We start from the raw sequence: 13800 nt of genomic DNA on the forward strand, positions 1-13800 counted from the left end.
GATATTCCTTGTCAACACTTGTAGTACTCAATCAAGGAGGTCTCTAATTCTACATCCTTTCTAGTATTAGGCTAGGCATACTATATTTTTTTGAGGAAAAAGGTCCTTACAGATTTTTCTTACGAAAATGGATTGACAGTAATATTGGTGGTATCATAATTCAGTAACTGAATATTAGCAGGGTTTGACGGATGGGAGTGAAAAAAAGGGAAAAACGTCTGCAATTTGCAGCCAAAATAATTGTTTTAGAGGAAAAAGTTCAAAGAAGAGTCTATTAAAGAAGTTTTAAATAATAAAAAATCTATATTTTTTGTATTTATAGTTTTCTCGAATAACCTCAAAATTTTTGAGTAACATGCGAATCACTGTGAAAACTGGAACAATTTTAATATTTTTTAATAAGAAATAAGTAGGTTTTTTTGCGATAAGCTTCTGAGAAATACGTATTTAAAAAAAACGTCAGGGTACAGAAAAATTCAAATGTACTACTGTAAGCAAAAAAAAAATTGTTTTAGATTTATTAGTCCTCGTTTTTTTATATTGCGGCTCGACTCGCTCTTGCTGTTGATCTTTTTCTTCTTGTGAATTTTTTTCCGATTTTATTTGAAGATCAATTTGCTCAGCAAAAACTAAATCTGTATCGCAACCTGGTGACTTTGCATATCCACATTCGAACACATATTCGAATTACAAGAGTTTCTGCAGCATAGCTGCGAGTATTTTATACCGTGATTTCGACAACTCGCAACTGCGCAAAAGAGTCCAACCTTTTTTCACAACTGCAATGATTTTTTTCAAGCAAACTATTAGGAAATCCACTGTTAGACATCTTACAAAACCAATCTGTTGCATTCATTGAATTTCCAAACCATGTGTGGATCTGGTGAAAGTGTGATGCTTAGCAGCTCCTTCTGTCGGTGGTAATTTTTCCAATTTAAAAGTGAATATAATCGATGCTTTCTGGTACAGATCAAATCTTAATTAGTTCAACGACAAACTTACTTTTTTGTACATTACTGAAATCAATTTGCAGCCATTTCATACCAGCAAATCTTTATCAGCATTTACATCATGGTAAAAATCTCACCCAAAACCATAAAATTTGTGATTCCTGGCAATTACATAGCAGTTCTTTTGCCTTTTTTCGGTGAAACTTAAGGTTGTATTACAACCTTAACTCTAAAGACCAACAACTACAACAACTTTATTACCTTCCGCAAGTTTAAGAACCGTATTGATATTGAGAGAATTTGCATCATCTTAAGCTTGCGTAAAAATACATCAGATTCCAGCTTACCAAACAATAGTTAAATAAATCATGTTTATTATTTTTATTGCTTATAAATTTGTCAAGTATACAAGAAATCTCAATGTGATCTTCAACGTTTGGTGTTACTGCTATGTTCGTGAACATTCACTCGCTTTGCTATTTGACAAAGTTGCTGCTAAAACTGCAAAGTTTGATAAGTTTGTTTTCTACGCATTTGGAATATTATTATTTGTCTGCAGCACCTTTATTCTTTAAATACTTCACAGATTTTATTAATATTTATTCGACGCTTAATATTTTTCTGCCGAATTACTTTGTGCAGAAAAAATCCACCGTCAACAACATGCACAATGTTTTGTGAATCTAGTAAAGTATCTGCGCTTGTGATATCTTCGTATAACTTAAATTTTACGGTCTTCTTAAATCCGTTCTCATTAAAAAGGGAAAATGGATGTAGTGTCTTCTTTACATCACTTTTTTCTTTTATTTATAATGAAATCTCCGTGAAAATTTAGTATATTATTCACTACGTCACCCTAAAAAGCTCTGACTAAAAGACGGTAACGTACTGATTTTAACGGTGTTCAAACTAGAAACAATTAAAAAAATAGCTCAAATATTCTTGAAATAGAAAGATTATTCGGAGCACAGCTGTTGCTCGGACATTTTTGATCAAAATATAAGTATGCTTTGATCTCTGTATAATTAATTGTAAATTAAGATAAAGGTATTATCAACGAAAATTTAATTTTTCAGTTGTGTGCAGTTCACAATTTTTTGCTTAGAACGATATATTTTGATATTTTCATTCGAAAGCTAATGGTATACATAAAATATGAGCGGCGGAAAAATTGTGTTCTGAACCTTTTTGACTTTTTCAAATACCCGAGTTTCTCAAAAAGCCTTTTTTAACATATCGCAAAAAATTTAAAATTGTTTTCCTAATGATACGGCGTTTTTGGGTAAACCGGTAAAAAAAAAACAGCAAATGGTTTATCAAAAATTTTGAAATTATGTGAGAAAAGTATAAATACAACAATTGTAGATTTTTATGTTATCTATAATGTCTTTCTTATTAAATTTCCTCTAAAGTAATTATTTTGGCAGCAAATCGAAAAAAACAGTTTGTTCTCCCTACCCCACACCCGGTGCAAACATTAGGCAGTTGAATTTTTGTCTCAAATGACAGATTTCTGAAAATTCACTGTTTTTCAAGAAAGAGTTAAAGGTATTTTAATATTTGGACAAAAATCTTAAAAAAGATCGAAGGAAAATGTATGAACCTGCCTTATCATGGGTTTATTATTCTAAATCATGTTCTTTTTCCTGCTAAACCTTTAATTCAAAAAATTTGAAAGACGAATAAAGGTATTAGAGAGTTATTTTATTTTGAAAAAAAAACTTAATAAAAGATATAAAATATTAAAAATTTTTGTGGGCGAAATGCAAAGAAAACGAAAGCTACTTCAAGAGTAAATTTTAAAACTATAGGCAAATACACCAGGCCAACAGAGATTAAACCTCTTTAAATTATACATTGAGAAAATATTGATCTTGAACATTTAAAGGACTTAGATGAACTTTACAGAAAAGAACAAGTTTAAAGGCCATAAAATACCTGGAAAGCAAAAATAAGGGCTCCTTAGCACAAAACCGAACTCAAAAAAGACCGAAAGCAAGCTTGGGACCTGGAAAATAGAACGGACAGTCAAGGCAATACATGGCATGTCATCAGATAAAGTAATATTATATAATTCTCAATACTATTTTAATAGATGCTGCGTGAGAAATGCAGACAGAAAAGAAGGTCAACAAACCTAGTCTTATAAACTGGCCATTAATAGGACAAAAATTGAAATGAAGGCTATCATATACCACTTTTTTCCTGTAGGACTGTAAAAACTCTTTCTAACATACACATTGCGTATCAGGCTATGAATGTCACGAGGAAACAAAAAAGAAAGAAAGAATTTAGAAAAGGCTTGAGCCCAACAATTAATAGGCTTCGCTTTTATTGGTATTCTTACAGATAACGTAACATTTACATGTTACTTTACATGAGATCTTTGTAAGAGTAAAAGCAATCATGGTAATCTAATGTTCTATTACCATTTTTCTATTAAAAATTGATTCGATTAAAGGATGATATTTTTGTATAACGAAATCAACCAATAATACCAAACAACTTATATAGAGGAAAATTGGCTTATTTAGGCAAGTACAAGGCGATTTTTATATTTCCTTTCTAGCTCTTGTTATAGCTGTGCAATAAGGTGAAGAGATAAGATGAATATATTTTAAAGGTAGTTTAAAAATATACCAACCACTGAAAGTCTGACCTAACATCCTCGCTGTCACCCTTGCTACCAACAACATTTTTACTGCAAGAGCTCAGCCCGTTTGGCTGAAGACCACCTAGCTGTCCAAATTCACACCCATTAAAACAAATAGTGTCCGAAACAAAGGGCTAAAACGTGTAAAATGCAACAGTAGTTTTCAAATACTATTGCTACAAATATATATTGATCACATCATCATTTTAATTCTTAACGGTCTAATAAAAGGGCATATAAAACATTATACTGACATACTACCCTTCTTTTTTTTCTAGATAATATCCTTTTACAGGGTGTAAATAAATAGATGTGAAAAAATTCCGGGGCTGATTCTTGGGTATATATTAAGAAAAAAACTTTATATGAATGAATGTCCTAAAAGTCTCAACTTTTGAGATACCGGGTGGTAAAGATTGAAGAAAGATATATGTTTTTTTTACAAAACCTGTGAAACCCTTGTAGATATTTTAGTAATATTTGGTATGCATTTTCTATGCCTCAAAAGGCATTTTCTGAGGCTCCCTAAATTTTTTATTTGTATCAGTGACGTTCGTGCAAGGTTTAAAGTTAATATTTTTGATGAAAAATATGGTACACCACTGTTTACTTAACCTTTTTTGTTTTTTACTTAACCTTTCAAATAATGTATTAACCTATTGTCTGCTGTTGGTGGATTGTCAGTTCTTGCCTCCTAAAAAGTAGAAAATTTTTTGTGCAATTTCGATCCATTTCATCAAAATGGCAAATTATTCAAAGGCAGAAATGACCGATATGCATTTTGTTTATGGTCTTGCTAACGGAAATTAATTGCAAGCATCTAGAATGTATGCTGAAATGTACCCTCAACGAATGGCACCTCATCATACATTATTTGCACTTCTTCATCAAAGACTACGAAAAACTGGAACGTTTCAACCAAGAAAGCATGATTGTGGTCGCCAACGCGATATTAGAACACCGAAATTGGAAGAAGCAGTACTTAACTTAATTGATGAACAACCTGACTCTAGTACTAGAAAAATTGGTCTGCAGCTACATGTCAACATATGACGGTATGGACTATTTTAAAGGATCAGTTATTATATCCATATCACGTACGAGTCCAGGCTCTATTACCACGAGATTTTCCTAGACGTCTTGAATTTCCTCGTTGGATGTTCGAAGTCATTGAGCAAAACCTTCAGTTTTTAATTAAGGCAGATTCAGTTTACCGACGAAGCTAATTTTTCCAGAGAGGCAATCATTAACTACCACATTTGGGTAGATGAAAATCCCCATGCCATAGTTGAAGCTCATCACCAACAACAATTTTCTTTAAATTTATAGGCTGGAATCGTTGGAGACCACCTTATTGGTTCACATTTTCTACCACAGATATTGAATTGGAAACACATTCACTCGTTTTCTCCAAGATATACTTCCAGGACTTCTTGAGGCGCTACCCCTAGATGTTGGAAGAGTAATGTGGTTTATGCACGATGGGGCTCCTGTCTATTTTAGTTTATTAGCACGTCGCTATTTAGACGAAACATATCGAAATCGTTGAATAGGCCGAGGCGGTCCTCAGTTTTGGCCACCTCGGTCACCAGATATGAATCCACTAGATTTTACCACATGGGGTCATTTAAAAACTTTGGTGTACAGGATTCCGGCACTGGATATTGATGACTTGAGAAATCGAATCATTAATTCATGTGTTGTAATTTAAAATTCTCTCGGAATTTTTTATCGGATTCGTCGACAAATACGGCGACGTATAGACTCTTGTATAATGGCAGAGGGTGGTCATTTTCAACATTTTTTATAATTATTTAATTTCTTTTACTTTCATTTGGTTTAAAACAAAAATTAGAATCACATCTAAACATTAATAATAAACACGTAATACATTTAGTTAGATGGATTTTATTTTTTTAATCGAATACGCAACCTCGGACAAAAGAAAGTCAAGAGATCAAATTTGCTCAGAAATAAATGAGAATTACAAAAACATATTTCTTATCAAAAATATTTAGTTTAAACCTTACACGAACGTCACTGGTAAAACGAACTAGTGATCCTCAGAAAATGCTTTTTGATGCATAGAAAATGCATACTAAATTTTATTAAAATATCTTCAGGAGTTTTACAGGTATTATAAAAAAAACATCTATATTTTTCTTCAATTTTTACCACCCGGTATCTCAAAAGTTACGCCTTTTAGGACATACGTTCATATAAAGTTTTTTTCTTAAAATTTACCCAAGAATCAACCCCTCAATTTTTTCGCATCTATTTATTTGCACCCTGTATATCATACTTAATTAAATTCGGTTCCGCTTTTCTTAAACAATATGAAAATAAAAGCCTCGTTCGCTTTCCCGATCGTTAATATCGTTATAATTTAGGCTTAGTTTGAAATATCCCTGCCACGTTTCCTCAGTTACCTTACTGTAATTTTATGTTATTTGCACAGTTTCTTATAAGGTCTAGACGAAGCGATAATTGAAAATGTCGGAAAATAATGCTGAAGGGTATATTTACGTTCTTAAACATCAGATGGTTTCAAAATAAAGAGATGTAAAGGTTAAAATATGCTGCTCTGAGACACATCTGCAAAATTCTCTTTGATTGATCTTCACGAAATAATTTAGCTGCTTTCTTTTAAAAAATGAAACAATGGAGCCTCGGGTTCTCATGATTAGTCGCAATCTGGTCTAACAAGAATGATTGTCGTTCGTTTATCAATTTCATAGCAATACAATTTCTGCAAAAAGATTGTAATCGTACGAAAGTTTGAGAGTTATATATTTAACAAGAAATACAATAAATAGATCTTATATAGAAAAACAACTGTATGTCGCAAAAAGACAGTTTTGATTAAACATACTATACTTTGCATCAAAGGATAATCTCAACAAAATAATAAAGGTATCAAAGGTATCTTTCATTTAATCTATCGATCAAAAAAAAGCAACAGATTCAAGCGATCCAGTAGTTGTTAATCGTCAAATCACCTAACGGGGTAGATACTATCAGATATGTCAAACTTGGTAACCGATTGTAATGGTACATCTTAAAAGATCCGCTTGAATACTTTTCACTCTCAAAGGCATTCATAAGATACTCAAGTAGATTCATGACTGTATCAGTAGTAGACCTCTTCTGTAAAAAACCCAGACCATCATAATTTCCAAGTTGCACTTTATCAGCAACTCGTTTACAATTTCGCAACAATTTCGTTTTATAATGATCACTGACTTTCACTGAAATACTTTTTTCTGAAATAAAATATAAACTGCGAAGCAACAGGTTAAATCAGAAAACGGCAGGATTTAACTTGAATTAATACTGTAAGACTTTAATGAAATTAATATGGGCTAAAAAGTATCGTGAAATCATTATATTAATTCTTTAAATGCAATGATTTTTACGAAATGTGTAACAAAAGCCTACTTCATCAATAAGTTTTTAAAAAATCAGTTTTGGATCTAGGTGCACTACCAGAGAAGAGAAATTTGACCTTTTGTTAGAAATATTCTTCAGAAAGATTCCTCAAGCTAAATATAATTTAAAGTCTGTATATTTCATCTTCAGACTTGAAGTTTTCCTCAGCCCGTCAAGCAGACGACCATAAGCTTTCCACCCTATCTCTGACCACAGTAGTATTAACAGCGGCCAAAATTTGTTTTTTTGGGTCAAATACAGATTATTGACATAAATAAGAAAAAGGACGGATTCTCAAATGGAGCCTTAGGGTACTTCATGATTAACTTCAGCTCAGTATAAGAAGAAATTATGGTAGAAGGGTTTTCTGCCTGATGTCAGACAGGGAATCGAAAAGTAGCCAAGGAGTTGATTTATCTATCCTATAGCAATGAAGCTTCTGAAAAGGATCCCGTGTAATAGAATCAAATATCTTAGAGATAAAGTATAAACACAAACTGATAGTTGATCATCTCGAATTTATTTAGATATTATAACAATAACTGGTATTGAAGAAATGGGTCTGTAGTTAGCCGCTAACCAATGGAAGTTTTTCCTCAGCCGTCCGAGAGAGACCCATCCTATATGTATGTGAGAATATATTCCGTGCCAGACCAGCTAGATTCGAAACTCAATAGGGCCGTCTTCATGAAATCGTCACCCGAGCCATTAGCCTTACTTATTTGACATTATGGGACACCTCTATGATGACGATGAAGAGAAATTTGTTCTGTTTTATTTTAAGATTTTTCGTTTTATTAAATCATAATTAAACGATCAAACGAACTTACCTGAAGTGAAGTTCGATCGTAATTATATGAAGCGTCCAGTCCGAATATATTATCTTGATTATTTACTACGTAGTCCGCCCCTGGCTACCAACCGTGCACCATATTTAAAGACCTAAATATAAAATTAAAAAACCTCGCGCTGCCAAACCCTCCCCGACCCCGTCGGTCTCTCTCTTATTCATTCTTTTAAAGATCCTATTGTTCATTAATCATTTTAACACAATTTGGGGTCTGTTGGCGGGAGGGAAGATAATATATTCGGACTGGACGCTTCATATAATTACGATCGAACTTCACTTCAGGTAAGTTCGTTTGATCGTTTAATTATATTCGCGTCCAGTCCGAATATATTATCTTGATTATTTACTACGTAGTTGTTCAGAGATTTCGTGTTAAAGATTAATGAACATGGAAAAAAGGAACATTTGTTTTACAAAAATAAACTGTATTTTCCTTGATGGCTTTACAAAATATCAAACCATAAGTAAGTAGCATTGCTAAATAATATTAAACTAAGTAATAATGTTTAAAACTGCCCTGGCAAAATCCGTTGTATTGGATAACGGACGATTGTAAAATCTAGCAAAGGTGGTCGACTGATTTGACCATCCCGCAGTCTTGAAGATTGTTTCCAAAGTCACTCCTTTCCTTAAGGCAGCAGAAGCAGATGCATGCCGTGTAGAGTGGGGCCTAAACACTGATGTGTCAAGCCCAGCTGATGACATCATTTGCTTCACCCATTTGCTCACCGTTTGCTTGCTGGCCGTTTTGTATGACTTTTTAAGGGTTAGCAAAATTAAATCTTGATCTGGCTTTCTGTAAGGCTGGGTCCTCACAATGTAAGTTTTTAACGTAGTTGCCACGCATAACAGTGGCTTTTCCTTGAAAAAAGGTATATGAAGGGTAGGCTGGTCCTTACCAATCCCAGATGTTTTAATCGGGTCTGTAATATTAATCTGAATTCCCTCAGAATTTTCTATTACGTTGGATAATCTTATAAGAGATATAGTTTGCAGCCTGCCCCCGGTGATCAAAGCCAACATTGTCACCAACTTTTGAGAAAGATGTTGCATAGTCGGGTTTTCTGCCTGTTCTTCGATGTAAGACAAAATTAACTGGGGGTCCCATGTATTGGTATACCTTGGTCGAGAAGGTCTCAACCGAGAAATGCCCTTCATAAATCTCTTTATTATAGGGTCAGCTCCAAGATCATTATAGGAAATAAGGCTAAGAGCTGACCTGTGAGAATTTAACGACCCAAATGTATAATTATGTTCCTCTGCAATAGTCTGTAGAAAAGTGAGAACCTCATGATTGGAAGCTTTATAAGGTGGCAGGTTTCTTCTTAAACAGAACTGCCACCATAAACGGTAAGTAGTATCGTATTGTTTTAAAGTGGAGTCGGCAATCGAAGAAATCATAGTTTCAATGGCTATTTTGGGGACGTTTCTTTATTCAAATGAAGACCCGATAATTTGGCGGCCACCAGGGTAAGATGATGAGCTAATGGATGCGACTGGCTGGAAGGAGAAGATAATAGTTTTTTAGACGGTTCAAAATAAATTTCTTTCCCCACAACCAGCCTGAAAAAAAAGTGGAAACCAAGGCTGTGAAGGCCAAAGAGGCACAATTATAATACCTACTGCCTTATCTTGAATTATTTTTTGTAATACCCTCAACAAAAGGCTAAATGGAGGGAAAGCATAAAAATATAAATTGTTCCAGTTCACGGTAAATGCATCTACCATAACTGATCCCGGATCTCTTCGCCATGATATATAATCCGTGCATTTATTATTTATATGCGAGGCAAATATATCTATTTCAGGTTGTCCAAAAGTTTTCACGATTGTTTGAAAAGCGTCGTCAGATAATGACCATTCAGAATCTTGATTTGTTTGTCGGGATTCGAGATCAGCCTCGTAATTGTCGCTTGAACTCACGTAGGATGCAAAAATCCATATGTTTCTGCTCTCACACCACTGCCATATATCTCTAGTTAGAGAGCAAAGTTTTGGGTATTGAATACTGCCCATGCGATTAATATACGATATGGCAGTGGTGTTATCGCATCTTATCAAAACGTTGCAATTAAAAAGTTGCTTTGAGAAACATCTTAAGCCGTGAAATATGGCAAGCAATTCCAAATAATTAATATGGCCATTCTTATCCTGTTCAGACCAAAAACCATGAGTCTTTTCACCATTACAGCATGCCCCCCATCCGGTCAAAGACGCATCGGTAAAAATTACTTGCTTATAATTATCACTTTTAATATTGTTAAAAGATTTGAATATATTTTCTCTCCACCAGCTGAGATCATTATGCAAAAAGGAGGAGAGGGGCATTAACGCATCAAAATTCGTATTATTTCGGGACAAAGCTAAACATTTTTCTCTTTCTAAAAATTTGGTGTATAGCCAACCATATTTCACGGCGGGACAAGCAGAAATTAAAATACCGATGAATTTTGCTAATTCCCGAATCCTACAAGTGGCTTTATTTCTAAAAATATGTGATAAATTATATACGATTTCCTTCTTTTTCATAGGTAGTTCGATTTTCATTGACTTAGTATCAAAAACGAACCCCAAAAAGGTTTGAACAGTGCTTGGGGAAAGACAACTTTTTTCTCTATTCAAAATAAAGCCCAGAGATCTTAATAAGTCAATAAGAACTCTAGTATTCTCTAGACAACTATCAAAAGTGTCTCCAAGAATGAGAAAATCGTCTAAATAATTTATACACAAAATGCCCTTTTTGCGCAGAAGAGAAAGTACAGGTTTCATTAATTTTGTAAAACAAAAGGGGGCCGATGATAAACCAAAAGGGATACAAGTGAATTCGTAAAGGCAATTTTTAAAATAGAATCTTAAGTACTTGCGATGATCAGGATGCACTAAAATTGAAAAATAGGCATCCTTTAGATCAACTGTGGTCATAAAAGAACCACAACTTATTAGTTTTAAGGCAGTTCTGTAATCCTCCATTTTAAAATGTGGGGCAATTACAAAATTGTTTAAGCTTTTAAGGTTTAAAAAGAAACGTTTTTTCCCATTACTCTTGTCTGCAAGGAAAATTGAGGAAATAAACTGGTCAGGACAAGCTTTACATTTTTTGATAGCGCCTATTCTAAGAAGCTTCTCAACTTCCGAAGTCATAAGAGCTTCTTCGCTAACAGAAAGTTTATGGCTTATATGACTATTATAGTTAAAAGGAGGTTTTTTAGAAAACTCAATCCTGTAACCTTTTATCCAAGATAAGACAATAGAATTAGTGGTCACTTTTTTCCAAGCAGGTAAAAACCGTGACAAGCGCCCCGCAAAGACGTCTTCATCATAACTTACCTCTAGCGCCTCTTTTGAGGAGCTGCTTTGTATGTCGAAGGTCGCCCTTTCTGTGTTCTCATTTCCCTTCTGTAATGGAACGGGCGTCCCCTGTTTCCCTGTGCACTCGTGGAAGGTTTATTTCCTCCCCCCCCACTTCTCTTTTCTGAAGTTACGGGGATAAAGGGCTGTGCACGAGGGGTAAACCGCGTGACGGGTACTGGTCGTATTTCCTTGCCAACTTTTTCCATGGCCCTTAAAGCCTGAATTTTTTCCCCTAAATTGGTTTCAAATAAAAATTCTCCAGGTGGTATTTTGTCTACCAACTTTTTTATTTGTTTATTCATCATAGGAGTAATTAATTGACGCCTTTTATTGGATATTGAGTTAAAAAGGTTACACAAAATGCGACCAGCGTCCGCCACTGGAACCAAAACTTTTTCTTTTGACTCTTTCGGCATTTTTAAATTGTCCCCCAAAAGGGCGTTTAAAGCTAGACCTAACGCGTAAAGAGATTGGCTAAGTAAAGCTTGGTACCCAGTATGAGTCTGGTCTCTAACAGCGTATAAAGAATTCATGCCGGCTTCAATCTCCGGATTTATTTTGGGAGGCAATAAAAGCTTACAATTTTCCGGCATTTCATATTTTTTAAGAAACTCGTCGGTTTCTTCTTTGGATAGGCCAAAAGGCAAAATATGTGACCATATTGCCTCAACGGCCGGGTGCAATTTAAAACTAGACTTTTTAACACTGCTAGGGTCCGGGCCCAGCATGTTTCTTGTCTCCTCGGATAGTAGAGTATCCTCAGATAAAACTAAGACCGGAGAGTCATCTTCTATCAAAACTCCATTTTTTCCCTGAGCCGGACCTGTGTCCGTGATAATATTCTCTGTATCTAAGCAATGGCTTACAGAACGAGACCTCGAATCGCGCGCCGTAGTACGCGACGTACGGCCCCGACTATAAAGCGAGATCGCAACACTCGGGCTGCGACTCCCACCATCATGGCTTCGTCTGTCCCTTTCTATCCGATCCCTACGCACACTCGTCTCACTCGGAGAACGACGAGCGCGATAACGAGATCTCCCGCCATGTGTTTTTATTTTCCTAATCGCATTCGAGGAACCTTTGCTTTTTCTAGAACTTGACCGAGACCGCGACCTGTGCGCCTTCTCTTTCTCTCTCTCAAGCCTAGATATTTTCCGGTGTCGACGTAGGTCGTCATATTCCTTGCTTAAAGAGCGTTTGGAACGAGCTCTACCCCTCGACCTTGACCTACTTTTATCTTTTCTTTTATGTTTTCCCATAATGGTCGATCTACAAAGATATGTCCTATGTGAGAACTAATCAGAAAGATCCTGACTCACCTGAATCAAACCGAATAAACCAGTTAAACTGCAAAATAGTCAAAATACACAAATATCACGTGTCGAAATCGTACAGCGCGGCGTAAACGAAGTGGACGGCACGGTGCACCAGAAACGAATGAATAAGAGAGAGACCGACGGGGTCGGGGAGGGTTTGGCAGCGCGAGGTTTTTTAATTTTATATTTAGGTCTTTAAATATGGTGCACGGTTGGTAGCCAGGGGCGGACTACGTAGTAAATAATCAAGATAATATATTCGGACTGGACGCGAATATAATTTAATTAAAACTCGGTGTTTTCTTACATCAGAAGTGGGATCGGCTTACTAAAAGTACCACTTATTGTTCGATATTGTTTTCGTGGACGGCTTTAAATCAGTAAAATAAAAGAAAAACTTAATCGCGTCTTGTGGATACAAGAATTATGGAAGAATTCGCGAAAATTTTAAACGACTCTCTAAAAGCGCTTAGAGATAAAAACAAAAGTGCTGTGTCGACGTTAGTGGACATTCCGATGTTTAATCTGGGAAATGACGATTTCATGAAGAGGGCCCTATTGAGTTTCGAATCTAGCTGATCTGGCCCGGAATATATTCTCACATGTAAAGATCTATCCATAGTAGTATTATCAGCAAATTGCCAAAGTTTAATTAATATCTTGTGCTGTCAATTACACATTAGAGATTTAAACAAGAAAAAGTAGAGATCCTAGAATTAAGCCTTGAGCTACTATTATAATTAAATTTAGTCCAATCTGACGAGTAGAAGGTGCTCTGTTTCCCGTCAAACCGGTAGTTAGAAAACAGGCAAAGCGTTATTCAATTGCCTAACATTGAAGCATCCGCAGGAGGATTTCGTGTAATAGACAATCGAACGCCTTCGATAGATCATAGATGCATCTTTTCATTCCCAACGATATTCTCAAGATTCTCTAGCAGAATCATAACTGTATCAGTGGTAGATCTCTTTTGTATAAGCCCAAGTTAATAATGTGCAAAATGTAAGATTGCACATTTAGAACTGACTTCTAATCAACACCTGTGACTTAATTATTGGACAGATAATGTCGCAACTCTACATGTTTATTAAGCATTCTGGTCACTTTAACATACAGACGCACTACGTCTACTTCTACGCAAAAAATTGCGTGCGACCCGACGGTAGATTCCAACAATTAAAATTTAAATACAAAAATCTCATCCATTATTCTTAAAGAGACAACACACAAAATTGACGAAAACAAAGA

At 35.2% G+C, this 13800-nt stretch overlaps 1 protein-coding gene across 7 annotated transcripts in view; it reads right to left on the bottom strand.

Annotated features, from left to right (window-relative positions):
- LOC126740421 (colorectal mutant cancer protein) overlaps window positions 1-13800 on the bottom strand; it is a 123922-nt gene that overhangs the window by 67040 nt on the left and 43082 nt on the right. Inside the window, exon 1 of one of the 7 annotated variants that reach the window (XM_050446923.1) lies at window positions 11210-12472. The exons of 5 other annotated variants lie outside the window; for them this stretch is intronic. The gene's annotated coding sequence lies outside the window, so the exon portion shown is untranslated. Of the gene's footprint in view, window positions 1-7862; window positions 7984-11209; window positions 12473-13800 lie in introns of those variants that run through there. One more of the 7 variants, XM_050446842.1, reaches the window with a different exon arrangement.

Source organism: Anthonomus grandis, chromosome 1, assembly GCF_022605725.1.
Source record: "Anthonomus grandis grandis chromosome 1, icAntGran1.3, whole genome shotgun sequence".
NCBI classification, from domain to species: Eukaryota; Metazoa; Arthropoda; class Insecta; order Coleoptera; family Curculionidae; genus Anthonomus; species Anthonomus grandis.